Raw genomic sequence first — 14,179 nt, 5'->3', positions numbered from 1 at the left:
AATGTCAATGAAGTCATAAAGAAATATTTTTAAATATATCATAATGTAAACATAGTAAAGAATAACATCTTTCTTCTAGGTATCTAAAACTATTATTATATATAACAAGAGTTAATGGCCATTATCGTCCCTGTGTCCAAAGTTTGAAATTTTGTCAATTTAGTCCTCATAGTTTTAAATATTAGCCAATTACGTCTCATCCGTCTAACGACATCCAGCTATGCCGTTAGTTTAAGGGTATTTTTGTCTTTCTCTTTTTTTATTTTGAGTTAATGTTCATTTTCGTCCATGTGGTTTGATACTTTTGCCACTTCAGTCCAAAGTTTGAAAATTTGTCAATTTAATTCAGTTTTTTTTCTCTATAACCATCCAAGCCCAAAACAAGTCTGCATTCACTCTGTCGACAACAGTAATCATACCCCCTCTCTCGTATTTAGTTTCTAGAAGGTTTCTAAACTCTCCCTCATGATGGAATTCAATGGTAAAGTGGTCAACGCAATTCCTTGAAACCGAATTGTACGTAAAAAACTAAAAATCGTTTCTTTGATGAATGCATAATAGTTAGGTCTAAGAGATTAACATATCGTAACGGAATTCGGGGTCGAAATAAGCTATTATGCATTAATCAAAGAAATAATTTTTAGTTTTTTTTTGTACAATTCGGTTTCAGGGAACTACCTTGACCACTTTACCATTGAATTCCACTATAGAGGAGAGTTTATGAAATATATAGAAACTAAATACGAGGGGGTATGATTACTAATGGCAACAGAGTAAATGCATACCAGTATTGGAGGTTGCTCGATGGTTTTGGGCTTGAATTATGCTCTTCAGGGTTATAGAAAAAAAACTGAATTTAACTGAATATTAAATTGACAAATTTTCAAACTTTGGACTGAAATGACAAAAATATCAAACCACAGAGACTAAAATGACTATTAACTCAAAATAAAAAGGAGAAAGACAAAAATACCCTTAAACTAACGGCATAGATGGATGCCGTTAGACGAATGGGACGTAATCGGCTAATATTTAAAACTATGAGGACTAAATTGACAAATTTCAAAATTTGGACTGAAGTGGCGAAAGCAGCAAACCACAAGGACGAAAATGGTCATTAACTCATATAACAATTAAAAAGTTTGGTGTCGCTAAGTGTCGATTGGATCACTTGGCGACACCATATTGCTATTTTCTGTTTTGTTTCTTTTTTTAATTTTGGTACCGTAACGAACAAAAACGACCAAATTCGCGTAGTCTCACAACCTTAACGCCTATGATCGACAACGCTCGGTTTTACCAACATCCAAGTTTACTGACCTACATTACCCCATTGGTCCACAATTTTTATATTTTTACCGTCTTTTTAGCTTCAGTACCGTAACGAAAGTAACCTAAATCGGCCGAATTCGTGTCAAGATACCGTCTCAAGGCACTGGACCGACAACGCTTGGGTTTTACCACTGCCCGAGTTTACCGACCAAATAAACATCGAATATTTATTTTTTATATGTTAATTTAACGAATTTATTTTTGGGTTTTAACGCTTAGAATTTACCAACGGTGTCTATACCTTAAAAGACGAGCGTAACAGATAATGTCTGAATTCACGTCAACTTACCGTCATAACACTCTGATTTTACAACACCCGGGTTTCAACTTTTAACGTTGGGGTCTTACCGGCTGTCCGGCGCAACGTGCCAGGTAAATTACAATAGTTCTATATAATTGTAAACTTTCGATTAAAGAACCTAAACTACCTTGTTGAGTTTGTTTACAATCCCCTCATCTTTTACAGGTACATTAGATTTAAGTATATGTAGCTCAAGTATGTTCTTTGTTTCTTCATGGTTACACTAAATTAACATACATATAGCTCAAGTGTGTTCTTTTATTTTTCTTCAATACAATAAATTTACATAAAAATAGCTATAGTATATTTTATGTGTTCTTCGTCGAGACACTATATTTATATATATGTAGCGATAAATATTATTCGTGTTTGTCACTGTAAATTTTGTGAATGTTCTTGAATCGCTACAACGTAAAAAAATAGCATATAGTTAAAATAAAAACAAGAGGTTCTTATATCTGTATTTATCCATATTTTTGCTTTCAGTAGGATCGGTTTTGCCATTCAAAAGGGGGTGGTGGCGCAGCTTGTTGCCCACTTATCTACCTCTTTATTATAATTAGATCATTTTATTTTTAGTATTTAGTTTTTATATTCCTGAAACATAATTAATTAATTATCTTTTGAGCCCTTGGTTTTCAAATGTTCATCATCTTTCTATCAAAGGTAAATTCCTTAAAACATCCATGATACAAAGAGATACTTAACATAATAGAACTTAGTGGTAGTCTAGGATCAATAAAACTAATTAAATACATTATAATGTTCAGGGGATAGTTACTGGTTACTGTACAATAATAATTTATTATACAATACGTACATGAATTACGTTCAAGGTTAAATCCAGTTACATTAAAAAAAACAAAGAACAAGCCAACATGCTCTAAGTAAATATAAAGTTATGTTCAAGGTTAAAATCCAGATCGATTGAAGATCCGGATCTGCTTGTTTAGATTAAGATCTGGAACTGTTTGTTTACGAACATCCGGATCAGTTTGTTTAGATGAACGTCTGGATCTTATTGTTTAGGTCGTCTTGTCCATAGATATGATTCTAAGAGCCATTTGCGAAGTCGTTCAGATTCCAAAGGTGACTTCCTGTACAAAACAAAATATATATATATATATATATATACAATGTTGTAAAAGTAGATCTACAAGGCCGAGTACTCTCCGAGTACTCCCTACAATGTATGGTGCCGTGGGGAGTTTCTTTTACTCCGCCTAGGTACTAAAAATTGTTCAAATGTGGTCAACATCAGTCAGAAATACATCTAGTCGGTTAACTTGGACCTATTTTACCTTAAAAATACAACATAATTCGTATTTCTATAGTATTAAAGAACGAATATCATTTTTTAATTAATGATTAACATTTTTTAGAATAATTTAGTATTTAAAAATGCATTTCTCTTATTTACATTGATATTCACTTAATTTGTTATAAATATTAATAAACTTATGATATTTGAAATATATATATTACCCAAAAATTAATTTTCTTTATATTTATCATGTCCGAGTACTCTCCGAGTACTCCCCGAGTACTCCGAGTACTCCCTCCAAGGGAGTCGGCTGCCTAGAGACCGCCTAGCGACTTTTGCAACATTGTATATATATATATATATATATAAAATCAAAATCTAAGTGCTAACAAACAATATTCTTTAACAAAACAAAACCATAAAAACATTACCTTTAATAGCTCAGAACCGAAAGAGGACACCGTAAAGATTTCCATTTTCCATTATAGCTTGTATTTGAGGTGTGAAATCATGAAGCATAAAAAGTCTGCGAATAACATCATTTAAACCATACACAAATAGGTAAGTATCATGCATACATCAAAGTTGATTAGACCAAAAAATCAAATCTAAGAAAGACAAACCCTAATCGATGCACACGTTATAAATGAATCGACAATATCATTAAAATGTTTCATGTAAAGATCACCTTGTTCTCACAACGAACATGATCTTCTTATTGATCTAGCCGCTTTATAATCGCTTGGAGAAGTGATACTATATTATTTACAAGAATAATAGGAGCCTTAGGATTCTTTGATTTGGGTTGGTATACTCCTTACAAATCAATAAGGTCTTATATAGGAGAGATTAAGCTCATGAAAGTGTAATATGAGATAATAATGCTAATGTAATAATATGTATATGTTACAATATAATAACGTTACGGTAATAATATGTATACGTTACGGTAATAATATGTGTGTGTAACAATATAATAATCTTACGGTAATAATATGTAATACGATGCAATATGATATGAAAATATAACATATGATGCTAGGGTCAAGTTATTCAACAAAGAGAGATAAAATTGAGAAGGATGAAAAGAATTTATGGCTTAAGAAAAAACCCCTAAAATATTAATAAGTAATTAATTAAAAAAAATCCGAACTCAAAATATAAATAAAAGAAATGTTAAAAAAACCAAAATGTTTATCCCGTTGTCATCATTAAAAAAATAGAGACACAATGTTGAGGAAAAAGATACAAACCAAGGAGTAAGGTGAGTTGAATACTTTTTCAAAACACCAAGATTCATTAATTTTAATGTAATTTATAAAATCAATCATTAATTTCTTTATTCCTAATAGCCAAAATGTTTTGTATAAGTTATGAATTAAGATTATGCGAAAAATAACTAATTTATGAGATTTTTGTCCAACATTAATGTTATTTTTGGGCTAGTTAAGAGGTGGATTTGGTGCTCGGACAGCGGTTTTTATTAATAGTTTTCTAACTTGGGAGTTTCAATGACAGTCGTGAGTCTTGAGGTACGTTAAGGCGAACCTCTATCTCCGTTCTTATTCGTCATTGCTATGGAAGCATTTTCTAATATGATCAAAAACACTGCATTGTTTGGCTTCTTGCATCTTGTTGATATCCACAATCACGGGTCGAGGTTATTTCATCTTTTTGTTCTTGATGACACAATTGTTTTAGCTAAATGGTCAGAGGCAAACGTTCGAAATCTTTTACGGTTGTTAAGAGGCTTCTTTCTTTGTTCGGGTCTTCAGAAATGAAGGATGAACCGAAACGAAGGCTTCTTTCTATTACCACACACACTAATCAACCATAACTTGTAGATGTAACTCTCTCTACTTAGGTAAGTATCCTCCAACTTAATAATTCATTCAAAACAACATCAAACTTTCTTGAAAATCATGTAAAGTACGGTATGTATACGGTCAAACCATATAGATTCTACCATACTTTGTTTGCCATTTTTGATCTTTGTCCAAAACTAAAATATTGTATTAAGAGGGGTCATGCTGGCGGGCGAAGCTTTGACGGGTCCAAATAGCCTAGCCCCTGCCATGTTACTTTGAAAAAAGTTATTTTTGGTTATTGAAAGTTGTCTCGGATTTGCATTATTGATAAAAAGTTATACAGAAATGCGTATCGGTGGAAACTGATTATGAGTGCTAAGTTGCTAATAAAGTTGTATATGTGGTTAGCAACTTGCCCATTGGTGGCAAATGGCAATAAATATTAGTAGTAACTTAGAGTAGTGGTCATCACTCATGTAGTAGCTTAATTAGTTACCGTTAATAGAGTTTCTACTAATGTTCTTCTATTGAATTTGCAACTAAAACGTTGTGTTGGTTTCATCCCCTATATAAGAAAGGTATTTGGTTTAATAATAACGTTTATATATTTTTTTTTCATAAAAGATTCTACATATTCGTTCTTGTTATCGATTTTCTCATTGAAAATTCGACAGTAGCAACGCAATAAATTAATCTGAAAGCGATCTTTACACGAATCACAAGGATAGGCGGGTAGCCATCATATGTTTCACTCGTCATGCCATAGATAACATAATAGTACGTTATAAGATGCACCGCAGTTTATGTTACTTTCAAACCAATATTCAGTATCACAATATTATAGAGTTGCACAATTACTCAATTTTAGGGTTCACTTATGAAGAAATACGGATCTAATCCCCTAAGGGCCTAGATCCAATGAGTCTACATGGATCAAGCAATTACCAAACTAACGATACGAGTCCGATCTCCCAAGTCCCATTCCATGTTTCTTCAACTTAATATACCATGAAACCGATGTTTTAAATACTGGTGTTTTACTCGTACCAGATTTAGTTCAAAAATGATACAACCGGTTGAAACGGAATGTACTGAGAGGTTCAATCGGGTTGAATAATTTATCTTGTGATTCCATACAAATACAATTTCAACTCAAAAAATAACCCAAAAGTGCATTATAAACATAACCAAATATCACACATAAACAATGGCCGGGTCAGATAGAAAGTTTGTACTTTTTATACGAAATTAATCAATTACAAAACATGTAAGTAAACCAACATTGAATTTGCATGATACAAAATTGATTGAGTAACGAACCGTTGTTTACCGTGTTTTCTTGTTTCAATTTTATCCGCTATGTTAAAAGTCATTCTAAAAAATTATATATGGGCAGAAAAAAAAATCAAAAATCTTTTGGATTTAAAACCGATTTGCAGGTTTAAACCGATATTTATAAAAAACCGGCGATGGGATGTTCTAGCAAACCGTCCAAAAATACCAGGCTCTAAATACTAATTGTCTTACGAAAGTATGGTATGGACATACCGGTTTTTGAAACATTACATGAAACTGTTAATGACTGAAATTTAGGTATCATATACATACATATATGTTTGTTTTCAACACACACAAATAGACACCAATAATTACTTTGAAATTAAGTTGCAAATGTCATCAGCTATCTTTTGAGCATCCATAGCAGCTCCAATGATTCCTGTTCCAGCAAGTCCAGCACTATAAAACCCATTCTCTCCTTTCCAATGATTTGGATACATCAACTTTGGTGTTCCATTTTTTTCAGAAACAAATCATATTCCTACATATATATTTTAAATAAAAAAAATTATTAATCATATATATTCATTATTAATTTCAAGTTTTCAACAATAGTAAATGAATATAAGTAATTACCTGAAGCCACAAATGGGTTGATATTCTGAATCCAGTGGCAAATATAATTGCATCAAACTGGTAACACTTCCCGTTCTTGAAGACAACTTCATCTCCTCCGCCTTTTATACTCTCCAATGCCGGCAAAACCTGCTTGCATGTTAACAACAGGGTAATTAAATTACCAAAATAGACATGTTTGATATACATATTGAGAGAGTTTAAATCAAATACAAATGAAGTTAACGTGTCAATTATGAGAATCAAGCAGAGTAATTATATATAAATTTAGAATAGTTATGTAATTAGATCATAAAGTAATTACATAATTACTATATGTTTACTTTATGATGTAATTACATAAGTATTCTACTTGTATATATAATTACTATATTTGATTCTCACATTTAGTACGTTAATTTCATTTAATATCATGTGAGAACCATTTTGATCGATATTGAGATTTTTGAAAACCATTTTGAATAAGAAAAAAAAATCTTTTTTAGAAAAATAAAAAAAATATAAAACCAAAAAAAAACGTGAAAATAAAAAAAGTAAAAAGACCAAATTTTTTTATTTTTCATTCAAGTTTCACAAAAAAATTAAAAAAATATCGGTTTAGCAAAATTATATATATATATATATATATATATAATACGTATTTTTTTATTTTTATACAAGTTATTCTTTATACACATATGTACTATTAAGATAAATAATAATGTAATGTAAATCAAGATTAAACAAAAATATACATATGTGTATAATTAGGTGGGTTTTTTATGAAATCGGGATGAAAAATAATTTATTTTTATTTTTCTACAAGTTATTCTTTATACACATATGTACTATTAAGATAAATGATAATGTAATGTAAATCAAGATTAAACAAAAATATACATATGTGTATAATTAGGTGGGTTTTTTTATGAAATCGAGATGAAAAATAAAACTTTTTGTTTGTTTTAACATTTTAAAAGTTTTCGTTTTTTTGTTTTTTTAAAAATTTTTTAAATGGTTTTTTTGTGGCTTAAAATGGTTTTCAAAGTTCTCTTTTTTGTGTCTAGACCAATTAGATTGCGTCACGTGGGACAAGCCGGCTAATCTTAACCGGTACATTTTAGGCGCTGGAATTTATAAAAAGCCAAGGCCCACATTTTGACCAACCGTTACTTAACACGTGTCCCAAACATGCTAAATTTAGAATACAACTCCATTTTTTTAGGCGTTTGCAAGTAGAGTATAAAAAGGATGCCAACTTGGCTCCTTTTACTTTAGCATACTTGCAGAAGGCTAAAATACTAGATTTGTAGGCTAAGTTTAGTCTGCTTTAGACATGTATCGAGTAATAGTTTGTTAGAAGGTAGTCCCCTGACTTTTTATAAATTTCGGTGCCAGACCAAGTGATGGCTAAGATTACACTTGAATATTGCCAGACACGATATGTTGGACATGTGGGCAAAGGATCGTATCAACTATCAACAAACATATATATATGAATGATGTAACATGTTGTAAAAGTTGACAAAGTTAGATCGACCTGAATCTTGCCGGACTTGATATTTTTGAACACACCCATATCGATAACCGGGTACTTATTGTATCTCATTTTGATAAAAAAATGGACCTTCTTTGGCTCTTTGGATCCCATACTTTGTTAGATTTCCATACATTAGTTTGCTAGACCACACCAAAAGCTTATCCACCACATTCAGTGACAACTTTTTTAATAACAACAATCCAATTGAAACTGACCATTTTGAAAGTATATGAATCTACATTACCAAACATAAACATGTTAGTAAGTCGTTATGGTCCAAAATATATGCAACATGTATAGCAAGATCAATGCCTTTTATCGTTCGAACAACTTTGTAAAAATCAGGACTAGTCGGTGATTAATTAATAGTCGGTCAGTGGCTGACTATGTTTGGGTACTCGACCAGAAAATTGGTAGTCGGACCTAGCCGGTCTAAGTTGACCCTAGTCAATCGGACCTTAATTTCGGCCTTTTAACTCCAACCGATTTCTCGCAAATTTAGGCAATTCCCGGTCAAATTCAATGACTCCGCCAATTCCATATTTATACATAAAAATATGTGCCGGTGTGTATATATATTACACATAAAAATATATGTATATATGAAAAGAAATTAAAACTTTATATAAAATTTCAATCCAATAAATCACTAGTTATATTATCAATATGAAAAGTTTCATATATATTTTTATATTATCAATACTTTTTATTATTATTAGAAGTTAAAATTCCTTTTTTTCTTGTTCACTCAATTTGGGATCATAGTTTTTGGGTTTATTATTGAAAAATGATTCCAAAACCTTATTTTACAACTTGGTACCACATCAGTATCTTAAAAAACAAAACCTTATTTTACAACTTGGTACTATATCAATACTTTAAAATCCTGAAACCACCACAACCTTCTCCTTTGTCCACTTTAATTAAATTGTTCTATATGTCAACTTATACAAAATTCCCATAAAAATAAATATAAACTTTTTTCTTGTCACTTCAAAACTAATTTGGAGAACAAAATATCATATCTATACTTGGTAACCTTAACATGCAAGACCTAAATCATCAACATCGTATTCACTAAATCTCACAAATAGCAAAGTTATAATAGGGTCTGAGGAGGGTAAGATGTAGACAACCTTACCTCTACCCCATAGGAATAGAGAGGCTACTTCCGGTGTGACCCCCGGCTCGACCTAAAGAAACATACAAATCATATAAGCTTAATATAGTTAATTACTGGACTTCTGACAACAATGGATGTTTTGACACCACACTCGGACAAATCATGTGCGACTTCCATACCAGAATTACCGGCTCCAACCACCAAAACATTCTTGTTCTCGTATTTTTTACAAGACTTATACTCAGTCGAGTGAATAACTTCACCTTTGAACTCACTCAACCCGTCAACCTCTGGTATAAACGGCTCAGTGTTTTCTCCTGTAGCCACCACCCAAAACTGTGCCTCGTAACATCGTACCCCATCACCTATTGTCTATTAATAGAGGATATGTATTAGAAAATATGTATGGATACTTAAATTATTCTTTCTCTTTTTGTAATTATTTCAATAATAAGCATCAAAGTATTCGATAAGTGTGCATGAAACAGAAAAAACCGACATGAACTTGAAAATTAAAACAAACATAAAAAACAACCAAAACAAAAACCTCTGGTTTAATTTTACATTTTTGTAAGAACTGAACTTACGTTTTTCTTTCGAATTGTAAAAACCAAAAAAACCAAACGAATATAAAGATTTTCATTTTCAATTTTGTATGTTATGTAATTTATAAGAATTAAATAAAATTAGCTCAAGTATTTTTACGCAAATGTATAACAATCAATTAGTTAAATTTTTATTAACATAATGAATTAATCTGGTCATTTTTTTAAATTTTTTTCTCAAAATTTTCAAGTTCAAGTGGCAAATCCAGAAAAACCAAATTGAACAGTTTTCAAAAGTTAAAAAACCGAAGTTCTGGATTTTGGTTTGTTTTAACCCAAAACCGACCCAAACAGAAATATGCACACACTTTGAAAGCGTTAGTGGCTAAGCATCCCAATTTGCCCCCGTCGGTTATGCCTGCTTCATTGCTTTCTGAGCCTCCTCTTGTTGTTGATGAGGATTGTGTGCTTGGATGCATTAAATCCTTCCCTAAAGGGACGTCATGCGGACGAGATGGATTGAGGGCACAACATATTTTGGATGCATTTTGTGGAGAGAGGTCGCCGATCGCTGTTGGGTTACTAAAGGCTACTACTGCGATGGTTAATTTATGTTTGGGGGGGGGGAGATGCCCAAAGGTTTTGGCAGAGTTCATTGCGTCGGCTCCTCTCACACCGTTGCTCAAACCGGACAATGGGATTAGACCTATTGCCGTAGGTGCCATTTGGAGAAGATTGATCTCTAAGGTGGCTATGAGGTGTGTTGGGAAAGACATTACTAAATACCTGTGCGACTTTCAGTTTGGGGTGGGAGTCCCTAGTGGTGCAGAGGCCGTTCTTCATAGCGCGAACATGTTTTTAAGTAAGTTCCATTCTGATGGGTCATTGGCTATGCTTACTATTGATTTTTGTAATGCCTTCAACTTGGTGGATAGGACTGCCCTTCTGAATGAGGTTCGGGCCCGATGTCCATCTATTTCCTTATGGGTGAACTTTTTATATGGGCAACCGGCCAGGCTATATGTGGGGGATGACCGCATTTGGTCCACCACTGGGGTTCAGCAGGGGGACCCTTTGGGACCTCTTCTTTTCGCCTTAGTTCTGCACCCACTTATTCATCTAGTCCAGAGTTCCTGTAAGCTTCTCTTTCATGCTTGGTACCTAGATGATGGTACAATTATTGGTGACTCTAAAGAGGTTGGCAAAGTTTTAGATATTATCAGGTCGGAGGGTCCCCGCCTGGGCCTTGAACTTAATATTAAGAAAACCGAAGTATTTTGGCCATCGTGCAATGGGGTTAAGGTGCAAGAGGGGGTGTTTCCCTGTGAGATTGGAAGACCGGTGCTAGGTGTGAAACTCCTCGGGGGAGCCGTTAGCCGGGATGCCGGGTTCATCAGTGAACTTGCTATGAAAAGGGCTTCGCGAGCTGTGGAGTTGATGAGCTATCTCCCACATTTGCGGGACCCTCAATGCGAGCTCCTTTTGCTCCGCTCATGTATGGGAGTTGGAAAGTTGTTGTTTGGTCTCAGAACATGCCAACCTGTGTATGTAGGGAAAGCAGTTTCTGTGTTTGACAATGGCCTTCGGGGGGCGATTGAGGACATTGTGGTTTGTGGTGGTCCCTTCTTTGGAGATTTTCAATGGAGGTTGGCATCACTTCCGACTCGTTTTGGAGGTTTGGGTTTATGTTCAGCTTCAGACGTTTCTACTTATACGTTTGTGGCATCGAGGGCGCAATCTTGGGAATTACAAGACCACATTCTTCGAGGTTGTGGTATTGATGGGTTTGACTCCGATTATGGGAGTGCGATAGATCGGTTGCACATTTCACTTCACGATTTTGACATTAGCGGTTTCTCTAATAAAGACGCCGCCCCCTAAAGCCCAACATGCTTTGGCGAGTGCCCTTTATAGTGGAATCATCAAGAGTTTGGAAATGAAGTTTGATTTATCCCCTCGTCAGAAAGCGGTGTTTGAGTGTCTTCGGGCTCCTCGGGCTCAAGATTTATTAAGTGTTCTCCCTATTGAAGGATTGGGCCAACATATGTCGGCTTTGGAGTACCGGGCCATCCTGAAGTATCGGTTAATGATCCCTTTGTTTCCGGTAGATGAGCCGTGCCCGGTTTGCCGTAAGGTTTGTTTGAATTCTTTTGGCGAGCATGCAGTTCACTGCAAAGAGTTGCCTGGGTTTAAGTACAGGCATGATTTGGTGAGGGATGTTCTATGCGATGTTCTTAAACGAGCCGGAATTTCGGCTAAAAAGGAAGCCCCCGTAAACTTTCTTACGGATCCTCAAGAAGGAAGATCTACATTACGACCGGCCGATATACTTGTTTTTGGGTGGGTAGGGGGAAAACACAGTTGTGTCGACCTCACAGGAGTGTCCCCTCTTGTTGGGATTAGGGACACTGGATTTGTAGCAGGCCAGGTAGCATTGAAGGCGGCATTGGGCAAGGTTGCTAAACACGAGAGAGCTTGTTTGGAGAATCAACACGTGTTTATCCCCTTCGCCTTTGACACTTTTGGTTTCTTAGCTCCGGATGCCGTGGACCTTTTGAATAGGGTTCAGAAAGTTGTGTATAGTAACGTATCAGCCCATAAGAATCAAAACTTTGTTTTTAGTCGGATTGGGTTTGCTATCCAAAAGGGGGGTTGTGGCGCAGCTTGTTGCCCGCTTACCTGCCACTTCATTGTAAATCGTTTGGATGTTTCTATGAAATATAAAAGGAGCCAATAAAAAAAAAATACCATAAACACTTTTATTACCTTTGTCTCCACCTTCCATACATTCCTATCCTCATCATACTTAGCAGACTTCACTAAGTTCTCAAACCTCGGTTTAATATCGAAACGTGACGCGTAGTCATCCAAGTATTTCAAGAACTCGGTTCTTGGGATAAAGGTTGGATAGTTAGCGGGAAAAGGCACGTGTGCGAGTTGACAAAATCGTTTAGGTAAGTGGAGATGAAACCGGTCGAATGACTTCTTGTTGAATATTGAAGCGATGCAATCTTCTCGTTCGAGAAGTATGTATGGGACTGAGATTTTGTGGAGGCTTGCTGCCGTGGAGAGGCCGGCTGGGCCCGCGCCAACGATGATTGCCACCGTTGTTTCGATACCGGTAGTCATGATATTTGGGTGCACAAGATGAGGTTCATTGTTAATAATGTTATAAATGTTATTAATAGGACTAGGTCAGTGTGGTCATGTTATTGTCATGTTAGTTTGGTAAGCTACTTAACTTCACACACGTAGCCAATGTGGTCCATGTACCACTCACCTTAATATGTACTTTTGTTTTTCTTAACTTGATGACTTGAATGTTGATAATTGTGTGTTGAATTTATCTTTTAAAGTTGCATCAAATTGGCATTTTCATTAAACACGCAATAAGTTGAAACCCTGTTCTTTTTTGAATATCAAAACTAAGTCGTTTAAAAATTACGTTTATAGATCTTATGGTCATTATATTATTATTCAGGCCGGCCCAAAGGTGGTCGAGGAAGGCGACAGACCCAGACTCATTCTCCTTAGAGACCTATAATTTATTAATTTATATACATTTTATATATAATTTTGTTTTAAAACATAATTCTGTAAGATGACTCCTTGGTGCAATAGAAAGAGTGGTGGTGTACGGAAACAAAGTTCACGGGTTCAATTCCTGTTAGTGGTGTTTTTATTTTTATTAAAAAAGTTTCATTTGTGTTTTATATGGCTATTTTGTAACTTTTTATTGTTATAACTTTTTTGCTTTGATCCATATTGGGCTTTGAAAATGTAACTCAATTGATAAAATTGTTAAAAGTTATTTTTATGTCACTTTAGCATCGAGTCGTTTGGTCCATACATCTTTGGGTAGGTAAAGATAAGATGCAAAAGTGAATGGTTGAGTGTAATGGACAAACATCAAGTGTAACATTAAGGTTCTTGATATTTTGAAAAATTGTGTGAATAACACGTTAACAATGGTTGAGGACATATGTTTAACACGAGTATGTATTTTCAAAATATCTTTCGTGTCTTTTTTCAGAGGAGTGTGTGAGTCTTTCATGGTATAACAACTAGAACAGTCTATATTCAATTACTTGGAACGTTAGGCACACCTCTATTTAATTTTTGTGATTAGCTTTGAGGGGGTGTAATGAACTATTAGTATTTATTATTAAGTGTAAATTACTTAATAATATTTTAGCAAGCAAAGGTTACAAGCAAGCAAACATTGAGGTATCGACAATGACATGTTCACCTTATAAAGGTTTCGTATACGGCATATATAATCTTGACACGTGATATGATTTTATTGTTTGATGGTAGATTGAATGAGTGATTTTTCTTCGTTAAGACACCCATCTGTTTTAAGAAAATATAGT

General features: G+C 34.2%; 1 pseudogene across 1 annotated transcript; it reads right to left on the bottom strand.

Annotated features, from left to right (window-relative positions):
- Positions 1–6,256: 6,256 nt before the first annotated feature.
- On the bottom strand, positions 6,257–13,012 carry LOC143555473 (putative indole-3-pyruvate monooxygenase YUCCA10; annotated as a pseudogene). The gene is made up of 5 exons (XR_013139213.1): positions 12,573–13,012; positions 9,376–9,633; positions 8,139–8,373; positions 6,620–6,748; positions 6,257–6,524 (listed from the first exon to the last, which is right to left on the bottom strand). The product of XR_013139213.1 is annotated as a putative indole-3-pyruvate monooxygenase YUCCA10 (transcript).
- Positions 13,013–14,179: the final 1,167 nt, after the last annotated feature.

Source organism: Bidens hawaiensis, unplaced genomic scaffold (genome assembly GCF_021521415.1).
Source record: "Bidens hawaiensis isolate Kalapana, Puna unplaced genomic scaffold, B.hawaiensis_p1.1 tig00018136_1, whole genome shotgun sequence".
Classification (NCBI taxonomy): Eukaryota; Viridiplantae; Streptophyta; class Magnoliopsida; order Asterales; family Asteraceae; genus Bidens; species Bidens hawaiensis.
This window is presented reverse-complemented; position numbering and strand designations above follow the sequence as displayed.